A 12,642-nucleotide genomic window follows, 5' to 3' on the forward strand; every position below is an offset into this window, starting at 1 on the left:
AAATTTATGGGAGAGCAAGGCAAGGGTAGCACCAAGAAAACGCGCGTTCTGGACGAGGGTGGAAAGGCCTTAAGCGGCACTGCATCACGTCAAGTATTATGAGAGCCCAGGACGATGCTGTGCAGAGCGCTTCGCCTTTGAGTGGCTCAGAAACCAGTGTGTTCTGAGAGGCTGAGGTGGATCCTCCGTAAAGAGGGTACCCATGACTGGCAGCTTCCACAAAGCACATGGAAGGACGACAGCAGCTGGGAGTCATGAGAGACAGCAGCCAGCAGAAGTGTGGCGAGTGGAAATTCCCCTTCTGCTTCCAGAAGTGGAAGTGCTCATGGCTCTGGCAAATTTGCAAGGGATACTCTGCAAAGTCTCTCTCCAAGGAAGATTCCAAGCGTTCCAGATCAAAGTCCAGGTCCAGATCTGAGTCTAGGTCTAGATGCAGAATTTGTTCTTGAAGGCCTTACACAAGGTCATTGTCTTGGTCCTGCTCTCATAGACACACTGTAGCAGGTTTTACAGTCAAGGTTATCACAGCCAGCATAGCCACAGTCATTCTCCCATGTCTATTCGCAGGCGTCATGTTGGAAATTGGGCAAATCCTGATCCCAACTGTTGTCTTGGAGTATTTGGGTTGAGCTTGTACACCACTGAAAGAGATTTAAGAGAGGTGTTCTCTAAATATGGCCCCATTGCTGATGTGTCTATTGTATATGACTTGCAGTCTAGACGTTCAAGAGGATTTGCCTTCATATATTTTGAAAATGTAGATGATGCCAAGAAAGCTAAAGAGTGTGCCAATGGAAATGGAACTTGATATCAGAGTTGATTTCTCTATAAGTAAAAGACAGCATACTCCAACACCAGAAATTTACATGGGGAGACCTACCAAGGGCAGTTCACGCTGTGGGGATTACTGTGACAGAGGAGATGATATAGGCTATGATGATCGGGACTACCCTAGCAAATCATACAGAGCAGGAGATGAAGGAGATGTAGGATAGAGAGCTGCTCAAGACAGGGATCAGACATACAGGATGTGGTCACTTTCTCCATACTACGGTCAGGTGGATACAGATCACATTCCAGATCTCCATCCTACTCACCTCACTGCTATTAGAGCATGAAGTTGAAGACTTTCTGAAACTGCCCCTAAGGTTGGGATATCGTGTTTGTGGACAATATATTTATTGTCTCCTGTGTAAAAAGTGAACAGTACCTAGTGAAGTTAGATGGCTTTACAACTTTTAAGATGACTATTTTTGGTGGAGTTGAAATGCTGTTTTCATTCTGCATTGTGTAGTTTGGTGCTTTGTTACAAGTTAAGTGTTCTTAGAAAAGTATGTTTTGCATGTTTTGTTTTGTTTTTTACAGTCTAAATTTTGACTGCTGAGAAGTTTCTATTCTACAAACTTCATTTCAAAGGTTTTTCTACAGAATCCAGGGTATTCTGAAGATCAAAGCCTGTGTGTAAAGTGCTACCAAATGGCAAAAAGCAACAATAAACACTTTAATTAAAAAAAAAAAAAAAACGGAATTCCCACATGCCCCACTCCCTCCACCTTCTGATGAACACATATTGAAAACATAGTGAAGCATTGCTACTAACCATGGACCACAACGTACATTATATTTTACACTCTGCCCCACATAATTTTGTTGATTACGGCAAAATATATAATAGCCTGTATTGGTCATTACAATGTCAAGCAGGATATTTCCAATGCCCCCATATTACACCTATTCTTCCCTCTCCCTCCCCCAAGAACCTCAGGTGGCCACTACCCCTACATCAATGATAAAAGTTCTTCCATTGCTAGAATAATAATAAGTAGTATATTATAATAAAAAGTCTACTTTAGTCCATTGTTCATTCCCCAATCTTGAGGATTTAGGGATGGTCATGCATACACGAGCTTCTAATTGAGAGGGGCCTTAGATTACATTGGGCAGATGGATGGAGCTATCTTGCTTGCAGTTGTAGACACTGTGTTCCTTGGGATGGGTGTTGTCTATCATCATCTTGTGAGTCCAATGGAGTGGAGAATAGGTATTGCAACTCTGCTGAAATTCAGGGCTTTACTGGCAAATGGACAAACCAAAGATTTAAATCTTTGGGACATGTATTTATCAAGTAAAGTGCTAATTTTACACTCAAATAGTAGGGGCAGAAGAGCCATGTGTAGCTCTGTTACACTGGGAAGCATAAATTCGAATATAAGGCCCACTGACAGGGTGCCAAATTCTTGAGCTGTCTAACTTGCTTATAGGACCCGGATATCTCTAGAGCCATCAGGAGTCTCACTATTTGAGGCCCTGTTTACTGTGGCAGTCAATGAGATCCTGTTGAGACATGCATAAAGGTGCTGAGACATAAATAAGCATGTCCAACTCACTGTGAAATCTCTTAGCCATAAAAAACGCATTTGTGACTGACCATGTGATAGCCAGGCCCTGGGCCTCAACAGACTTGCAGCTCCTACACTCTGGTTTATTGGACTTACCCCACTCAGCTAACATGGAGGTGAAGAGGGTCAGCCACCACACCAGGGAGCCAAGAATGCCTACAACTGAAAGCAGGAGAATTGCATCCAGCATCCATGTGGAATCTAAGCCCCCTGTCGATATAGATGTCGAGTGGACACTGCCATTCTAGGGTCCACAGGATGGAAGAATAGAGAATGGATTAGAGTGGACTTACTGATATTCTATTCATGAACTATTGTGATTAGAAAATGTGGCATTGGTGTGGATAAGGTGGCCATGGTGGCTGCTGGGGGTAGGGAGTGGGAGGAAGAGATGTGATGTGGGGGCATTTTTGGGTGTTGGAGTTGTCCTGGGTGGAGCTGCAAGGACAGTTACCAGACATTATATGTCCTCCCATGGACCACTGGATGGACTGTGGGAGAGTGTGGCCTATGGTGTGGACCATTGTCTGTGACCCTTCTGTTGTCTTCCAAAACCTATATAGTACTTTCTTTGCCTTTGCTACAAAAATATTATTACCTATAATGTGTAAGTTACATTAGTTGTGTTTTTCCTATACATCACCATATTCTTAACACGTTGTAACAGAGGAACATTATTCGCTTTATTAAACAGAATCCTCATCTACCACTGAAATCACTATATTATACAATCTCTATATTATTCTCTAGCTATCTTTGAATTAACATTAACCTCCTTATACTACCCCTTTTGGCCACAACCGTGTTTTTAAATCAGCAATGTTAGTTGTATTCCTTATAAGGTGTTACAATCAACTGTATCCATTTCACATATTTACATTCAACCTTATTAAACATTCTACATTCAGAAACAGCTCCCCCTTCTCAGCTTACACTCTGTCTCCTCTAACATTTTACTCTATAGTTTAAATTCATAAATTTACTCATTTTATTTAGTTCATATCAGCGAGACCATACAATAGCCATCCTTTTGTGTCTGGCTTGTTTCATTCCAACATAAAACCTCAGTGTCCACCCATGACATCATATGTATTCCAAGTTCATTTTTTTCTTACAGTTGAGTAGTATGCCATCATATGTATATGACACATTTATTTTTATGCATTCATCAGTTGATGGGCACTTGTGTTGTTTCTGTCTTCTAGTAATTGTGAATAATGCCACCATGAACGTCAGTTTTCAAATATTATTTTGTGTCTTTGCTTTCCATTCTTTAGAATATATTTCTAGCAGCAGATTCGCCTTATTATAGGACAGTTCTGTCCTTAGCTCTCTTTCTTTTTTTATGGAACTGGGGTCAGGGAAAAGGCAAGGGACCTCATATATGGGAAGCTATCACTCAATCACTGAGGCACATCAGCTCCCCTGAGTTTTTTTTTTTTTTTCATTTGTTTGGTTGTTGTTCATTCATTTGTTTTGTTTTGTTTTGTTTTTTTAAAGATTTATTTTTATTTATTTAATTCCCCTCCTCTCACCCGGTTGTCTGTTTTCTGTGTCTTTTTGCTGCGTCTTGTTTCTTTGTCTGCTTCTGTTGTTGTCAGCGGCACAGCAAGTGTGGGCGGCGCCATTCCTCGGCAGGCTGCTCCCTCCTTCGCGCTGGGCAGCTCTCCTTATGGGTGCACTCCTTGCGCGTGGGACTCCCCTATGCGGGGGACACCCCTGTGTGGCACAGCACTCCTTGCGCACATCAGCACTGCGCATGGGCCAGCTCCACATTCATTTGTTTTTAAGAGGCATTGGGGCCAAATCCAGGAGTCCCATGCGGGAAGCAGGCACTCAACTGCTTGAGCCACATCTTCTCCCTGTACTTAGCCTTCTGAGGAACTGCCAAATTGTCTTCCACAGAGGCTGCACCATCGTATATTCCCTACATTCCCATCAACAGTGAAGGTGTTTAACTATTTCCCTGTATCTTCTCTGGAACTTGTAATTTACTGTGTGTTTTTTTTTTGTTTTTTTTTTTTTAATGTTGGCCATTCTATAAGGCATGAAATTGTCTCTCATTGTAATTTTGATCTGCATTTCCTTATGTTAGTTATATGAAGCGTATTTTCATATACTTTTTTAGATGATTAGTATTTGGGTCATTGAAACATATGGAAAGTGATTAATCTACTTTGGCAACACCTAAATTAGAAGTTCCATAAGCACAGAAGTTGTGGATGTTTAGTTTACTTCTGTATCAAAAGAATTTTAATCAGTGCTTATAACATTGCAGATGTTTGATAAATAGAATTTAAATGGCAGATAGTACTCAGTCAATGAATTGAGAATGAGATAACAGAAGGTCCTTGATAAAGTGTTAGAACAATGACTTCACCAACTCTGAATTTACCTCCTACTATAATTCCCTTATGTCAATAACGTAATTTCTTGATTGTTGAGGATACTTTTCAGTTTGCATTCACTACTCATAGTTGAAAGCATTACTGACAGACATATACATTGTTCATTGTTAATAATATTTCAATCAAGAAGATAAATGAAGAAATGTTACCATGCTGAAAATTTCAAGAATACAGACATATATATATATATATAATTCATATAATGTAAATATATTCAGAAATCCCACTTTGCGTATTCCAATTAAAGCTTAAATGAGATGAAACACTTTGGTGAGAAAATTGAAAAAAACCTTCTAAAAGAATAATACTTACAACCTGTGAGGATATTGGTGATATTGGAACATTATATTCACCTTATAGGATAGTGATTAGTAAGAACTTTCTTAAAAATAAGTTGGTGTGATTGCTTTGGAAAATTTCTGGATATTTTGTATATATACAGACAAGCAAACTGACAACCAAAACCAAACTATTAGCTTAAAAATAAAGAAATTAAAAACTGTAAAACAAACCAAAAATAAACAGAAAAAAGTAAATGATCCAGGTCAAATGTTTGAGACCAATGTAACTTCACAGAATGTACATATACATTTCCTATATCACTCTGTCATGTCAATAAATTTTTCCTTGTTACAACATATACCTTGGTACATTGCATGTCCAGAAATCTAGATTTGTCATTAACTTTTATATTTGCATTTTAGCATTTGAAAGAAGAAGTGGAGTTTCATATACAAAATACTAGACAAAAATACTGGAATTTTAAAATACACAATTGGTTAGTCTTTATTCCTTTATGCTGTTTTGAACCACTGCTTAGTACCCTTTCCTTTTGGTCTGAACAACTCCCTTTAACATTGTTTGTAGGGCTGGTTTAGTGGAGGTGAACTCCCTCAGCTTTCATTTATCTGAGATTGTCTTAATCTCTACTTCATTTTTGAAAGAGAGTCTCACCAGATAAAAATTTTGACTGACAGTTTTACTTCAGCACTTAAATTATTTCACTGCACTATCTTCTTGCCTCCATGGTTTCTGGTGGGAAATCAGCATTCAATCTAATTTGGAGACCCTTGTTTATAATGCATTGTTTTCTCTTGTAGCTTTCAGAATGTCTCCTTGACCTTTGCCTTTGATAGTGTAATCAATATATGATGAGGTGTATTTCTCTTCATATTTATCCTGTTTAGTGTTCTCTTGCTTCTGCAATGTACATATTCACATCTTTAGTAAGTTAGTGAAGTTCTTTAACATTATTCTTTTGACTATCCCTTCTGCCTCTTTCTCTCTTTCCCTACTGGGACACCCATAATGTCTATATTGGTGCAGTTAATGTGTTTCATAGCTATCTTAGTCTATTTTTTGCTTTCAATATTTTTTTTTCTTTGTGCCCTTAGCCTTAATCATTTCAAGTGTCTTGTCTTCAAGTTCACTGATTCTTTCTTCCATCAGCTCCAATCTGCTCTTAAAACCTTCCTGGGCATTTTTTCATTTTAATTATTGTGGTCTTCACTTGAGTAGTTTATTTTTATTTGTTCATTTATTTTTAATCGTAACTTTAGTTGAATACCAGACATTGTTTTAATAAAACAGTAAAGGCAGATGTAAATATTATTTCTTCCAATAAAGGCATATAAAATTTTTCCTTGTAGCCTGTTGGAGTGAGATGATGGGTCAATGTAGTCTGTAGCTGAGCTAGATCTTGACCTTACGTTTGGCTACATGCTACACCCCATATTCTTCAAACTCCCACAGTATTAGACTTTTGCTCTTCCATAATTAGTGTGAGACCCTGAGTGATGGAGGGTTGCTTGCACTTCTAAAGACTTAGGGAAGTGCTATGTTTCTTTGTCTTAGCTGATGGGATCTCTTGTAGCACTCCTGCCATTCCTCCATTGGTCATATACAATCTCCCAATACTTATTGCCTGGGATGCAGAAGGCTTTTCTTGGTTCTCCTGCCACTTTCCGCTTAGGTCAGCCATGGGCACCTGTACCACAGAGAGAGGCCTCTCTCATTTCTTCTGCTTGGCTCCAAATCTTTCTTGTGAAGTCTTAGTGAAATTCAAGGAAGGAGGAGACGACTTCTTTTTGATAGTGAACAGAACAGCAAACCCCCTCATTTCAATAATGAAAATATTCTTAGAGTAGACCTGTGGCCTCTACTTTCACACATGAGTTTTTAATTCCATCTCCTGGGACATTTTCCTGCATGACCAATTCACATCCCTGGCAGGTGGGCAGTTCACTGCTGATGAGAAACATGGAGTTCTGGAGTCAAGAATTCCCAAATGTGCAAGGAAAAATCTTTCCTTGATGCTTCCTAGTTTCTGGTGGTTTTCTGGCAATTTTGGTCTTGAGTCTTTCCCTTGGTCATCACAGGGCATTCTCCCATCCATTCTAGTAGTTTTCCTCGACACCATTTTTAAAATTTCTTACTTAGATTCTCATATTATTCACTCATTGTTTTCCTGAGATCTTGGAGTTCTTTCTCTGTAATTTGCTTTATCTCCTTTAGCATTTTTAAGATAATTTTTTAAAGGTTTTGTTTGGTATGTCCACATACTCATCTTCACTCATGTTTTCTGTGTTTTTACCCTTTTCCTTTAGATGGGTTATCATTTCCTCTTTCTTTGTTTGTCTTGCACAATTCATTGCACAGTGTATATTTTAGTATTTTAAAATGTTAACTCTGGGATTACTCCCTGGTAAATCTGTTCTTGTTTTTTTTAACAAGCTAGTGAAAGAGAAAGAGAATTTCTTAAGCTTGAGCCTTCCTAGCAAGAAAGTCAGCCCTGGTGAATGCAGTTTATAGGAAGTTCCCTGTCTTTCTGGGCTTTTGGCTTGTCCTGATCTTCTACTAGTTAGTTGTTTTTGATTTCCCCTGTTTATAGTTTGGTAATCTCCTCTGTTCCCTAGAAGATATTCTAGATATTTGATGCCAGCAAGTCTTATTCCAAACTGTAGACCTCTATAGTTTATTACACCCCATTTCTTGTCTTATGTTGCTTTCATCCGGAGAGCAAATACTGGTAGAAGAGCTATCCCAGATAGGACTTTCACATGTCAATTTCCCAGCTACCCAGGGCCACACAATAATGAAGGTGATGCAGACCAGCTCGAAATTTCCCTGGGAAGGGGATCAAGAATAGCTTGTGATATTTCTCTAATGACTCTGCAAAGGTGAGCTTTCCTAGCATTCCCAATAAACGCAGCCCTGAAGTGAATTGTCCCTTGCAGCTCTGAGGAAGTGCTGTGACATTAAATATCCAAGAGCTGTGCCCCTGACCAAAGTTGTTTAAAACAATGCTGCTGTTGCTTTTATTCAGGTGGGATGAAAGAATGGTTGCCACCATTTATATACCCAGGGGGTTGAAAAAGACTGAGGTGGGACTCAGTGATATAAATTTCTTCATCTAAAACCATGGTCAGTAATTGGTTGTTCCAGTTACTGCTCTTGGGGAAGAAAAATTTTAAGATACTTTCTGTTGCCTGCAGCTATCCAAAGATTAAACCCTGGTTCCCTCTGCTGTGAAAGGGGTGAATGGGCTCTGGCCAGCATAAGGACAGCAATTTAGTGTTCTTTACCAAATTTATCTGCATCATTCTTTTGCTCTTCTCTCGATGCTGTATAACTTCTGTCCTCTGGAGTTTCAAAATAATGGCTTCAGGCAGTAATGTCTATATAATACTTGTTTAGGTATGAGGAGAGAATACTAGGGTCCCTACTCCACCATTTTCCTTACAGTTTGACCCTCTTCTGCCTTTGTAAACCAGGCTCATATGTTTTCTATTTAAAGATGTTGATTTTTCCTGCTAGTTGTTACACAGCCTAAGCACTGTTGGGAGACAACTAGTAAAATGAAACAGAGTTTGTGTCCTGAGAGACTTCTGGAAAATTGTGATCAGACATTCTTTGATTTTTAAGTAAATTACTACTCCTCAGAAATCTCTTGGAGCTTTCTTGAAAGGTCCATTTATCTAATTTATGTGTTTGCTATTTTTTGTTTATTTGTTTCTCTTTTCACCCTTGTAATTTTTATTTGTTTCTTATTTACCCTCATGATGTTTCTTTTTTCTTTTTCTTTCCTTCTTTTTTAATTTTTCTTTTCTCTTTATTCTTTTCTCTTCTATCTTTCCTTTTTTTGTGGATGCAATATTTTTTTCTCTTGAACATGTTTAAAATACAATGATATAGAATGAGTGGAAGTGTGTGATAAAGAGGACTCCTAAAACAAAACAAAACAAAATGAAACAAAACCACAGTTGAAAAAGAGAATCTAAACAACTGTATAAGGCCACGAATATAAACAGATGCTTAGACATTAGTAAATATTGCAAGCCATCATAAGAACAGGAAGTCTTGGCCCATTCTAAAAAACCAGACAAAAAAGCAGGAGGAGATGCATAATGTGGAATAACTAATCAAGGATGTCCAAACAAATATCCTTAAAAAAACTCAATTAAATGAAGAAGAGATAAAGGACATCAAAAGAATACACTGGAAGAACACACAAAAGAAATTGTAAAGATACATAAAGATAACACATATTATATTGATGAAAGGCACAATGTAAGAAATTGAAAATATACTAGAAGCTTATAACAGTAGATTATAAAAGGCAGAAGAAAGAATTAATGGTGTTGTAGATAGGACATCAGAAATCACACTGATACTAGAACAAAAAGACAAAAAAAAAAAAAGGAAAAATTTCAATAGGGCCTTAGGGAAATGCATGACAATACAAAATGTACAACTACATACATTATGGGCATCACAGAGAGAGAGAGAAGGGAAAGAAGGCAAAGGAGTATTTGAGGAAATAATGGTTGAAAATTATGCAAATCTTGTAAGGTTTATGCATATACATGTCCAGGAAAGGCAGCATATTCCAAGAACAATAAATTCTACCAGACTTAGCTTGAGACATATACTAATCATATTGTCAAAAGCACAAGACAAAGACAAAATCCTGAAAGCAACAAGAGAAAAGATATCCATCATGTTTAAGGGGAAGTATAATAAAATTAATGTTGATTTCTCATCTGAAACCATGGTGGTGAGAAGGCAGAAGTATTAAATAATAATTGTGATAAAATAGAATAAAAAATTCCAGTCAAGAATCCTGCATCCAGCAAAACTGGCATTCAAAACTGAAGGGTATTTTCACATTTTCACAATTAGAACATTACATTGGAGGTTTACTAAAGGAACAGAGATCTTGAATAATATGTTAGAGGAACTAGATCCGATTGACTTATACTGAATATTACACCCAAATACAGCAAGATATATATTCTTCTCAAGTGCACATAGCTCATTCTCCAGGATAGATGACATGCTAGGTAGTAGAACAATTCTCAGTGAATTTAGAAAGACTAAAACTATACAAAATACTTTCTTTGACCACAATGGAATGAAACTGGAAATTAAAAGGTGCAGAGAACCAGAATAAGCACAAAGATATGAAAGTTATAAAAACACACTCTTAGACAATCAGTGGGTTAAAGAGGAAATTGCAAAATAAATTAGTAACTGACTTGAAATGAATGAAAAATGAGATCAAAATAAAACAAAACCTATGTGATGCAGCAAAAGCAGTGCTAAGAGTTAAATTTATGGCCATAAATACTTACATTAGAAAAGAAGAACGTGCTAAAATGAAAGATTAACTGCACACCTGGAGGAACTAGAAAAGGAACAACAAACTAATTCCAAAGCATACAGAAAGAAGGAAATAAAGGATAGGGCAGAAATAAATGAAATTAAAGAATTTAAAAATCATTATAAAAATTAACAAAATCAAAATCTGCTTCCTTGGTAAGACTGAGAAAATTGACACATTCTTAGTGAGGTTAACAAAGAAAAAGGAAAGAAGAATCAAATATATAAAATCGAAATGAGAAAGGGAATACCACTACTAAGCACAAGAAATAGAGTATCATAAGAGCTTACTTTGAAAAACTGTATGCCAGTAAGACAGACAAATTAAATGAAATGGAAAAATTTCTAGAATCACACAAGCAACCTACATTGAGAAAAGAAGAAATAGAAGCACTTAACAGACAAATCACAACTAGTGAGATTGAACTATTTATCAGTCCTCCCAACCAATAAAAGCACAGGACCAGAGGGCTTCACAGGGGAATTACACCAACCATTCCAGAAAGAACTAATATCAATCCTGCCCAAACTCTTCCAAAACATTGAAGAGGAGGGAATACTACATAACTCATTCTGTGATACCAACATCAAGGTAATACCAAAAACATTTGTATATGCTTCAAGAAAGGAAAACTACAGAACAATCTCTCTAATGAACTTAGACATTAAAAAAAAAAACACAGCTAACACCATACTCAATGGTGAAAGAATAAATGCTTTCCTTTTAAGATCAGAAACAAGACCAGTGTGCTCACTGCCACCACTCTTATTTAACACTGTATTAGAAGTACTTGCCTGACCACTCAGGCAGGAAAAAGAAATAAAAGGAATCTAAATTGGAAAGAAAGAAGTAAAACTTCCACTATTTGCAGATGACATAATCCTACACATAGAAATGCCAAAAAATCTGTAACAATGCTTCTAGGGTTGATAAAGAAATACAATAAAGTGTCAGGATATAAGATCAGCACTCAAAAATCACTAGTATTTCTATAAACTAATAATGAGCAATACAAGGAGGAATTCAAGAAAAAAAACTCCATATACTATAGCACCTAAAAGAATCAAATACCTAGATGTAAGCTTACCTACAGATGGAAAGGACTTATACACAGAAAATTATACAACATTGCTAAAGGAAATCAATGCAGACTCAAATAAAAGGATGAATATTCCATGTTCATTGACTGGAAAGCTAAATATTACTAAGATGTCTATCCTACAAAAACTGATTTACTGATCCAGTGCAATCCCAATGAAAGTTCCAACAGTTTTTAGTAAACTGCAAAAGCCAATTGTCAAACTTATTTGGAACGATAAGGAACCTCCAACAGCCAAAAACATCTTGAAAAGGAAAATTGAAATTGGAGGAATCACACTACCTAACTTTAAAGCATGCTACAAAGATACAGAGGTCAAAACTGCATGGTATTGGCATACTGACCAATGGAACAATACTGAGAGTTTAGATATAGACACACACATATTTGGCCAATTCATATTTTACAAGGTCATCAAGCGCATTCAAGATTAATCTGTTCAATAAATGGTGCTGGGAAAAGTGGATATACTAATTAATTAATTAATTAATTAAAAATAAATAAATAAATAAATAAATGGAAGTGAATTGTCATTCCATTTTCGATAAAACAAAATGAACTTAAGATGCATTAAGGACCTAAATATAAGAGCCTAGACCATAAAGCTCCTAGAAGAAAATGTAGAGAATTATCTATGGTATCTGGTAGTAAGAATTTCTTAAACTTTATACCCAAAGCATGGATAGTGAAAGAAAAAATAGATAAATGTGACCTCTTCAAAACTGGAAAAAAAAAGTGTTTCAAAGGAGTTTGACAAGAAAGTGAAAAGGCAACCTATCAAATAGGAAAGCATATTTGGGAACCACATATTTGGTAAGGGCCTAATATCCAACATATAAAAAGAAATCTTGGTGGCGGACTTGGCCCAGTGGTGGTGGACTTGGCCCAGTGGTTAGGGCGTTCGTCTACCACATGGGAGGTCTGCAGTTCAAACCTCGGACCTCCTCGACCTGTGTGGAGCTGGCCCATGCGCAGTGCTGATGCGTGCAAGGAGTGCCGTGCCACCCTGGGGTGTCCCCCGCGTAGGGCAGCCCCACGCGCAAGGAATGCGCCCGTAAGGAGAGCCGCCCAGCA

At 37.3% G+C, this 12,642-nt stretch overlaps 1 pseudogene; it reads left to right on the top strand.

The window, feature by feature from the left end:
* The first annotated feature begins 254 nt into the window (after positions 1-254).
* On the top strand, positions 255-1,111 carry LOC101430330 (transformer-2 protein homolog beta pseudogene; annotated as a pseudogene).
* The last annotated feature ends 11,531 nt before the right edge of the window (positions 1,112-12,642 follow it).

The sequence above is a fragment of the Dasypus novemcinctus genome, chromosome 10 (genome assembly GCF_030445035.2).
Source record: "Dasypus novemcinctus isolate mDasNov1 chromosome 10, mDasNov1.1.hap2, whole genome shotgun sequence".
NCBI lineage: Eukaryota > Metazoa > Chordata > Mammalia > Cingulata > Dasypodidae > Dasypus > Dasypus novemcinctus.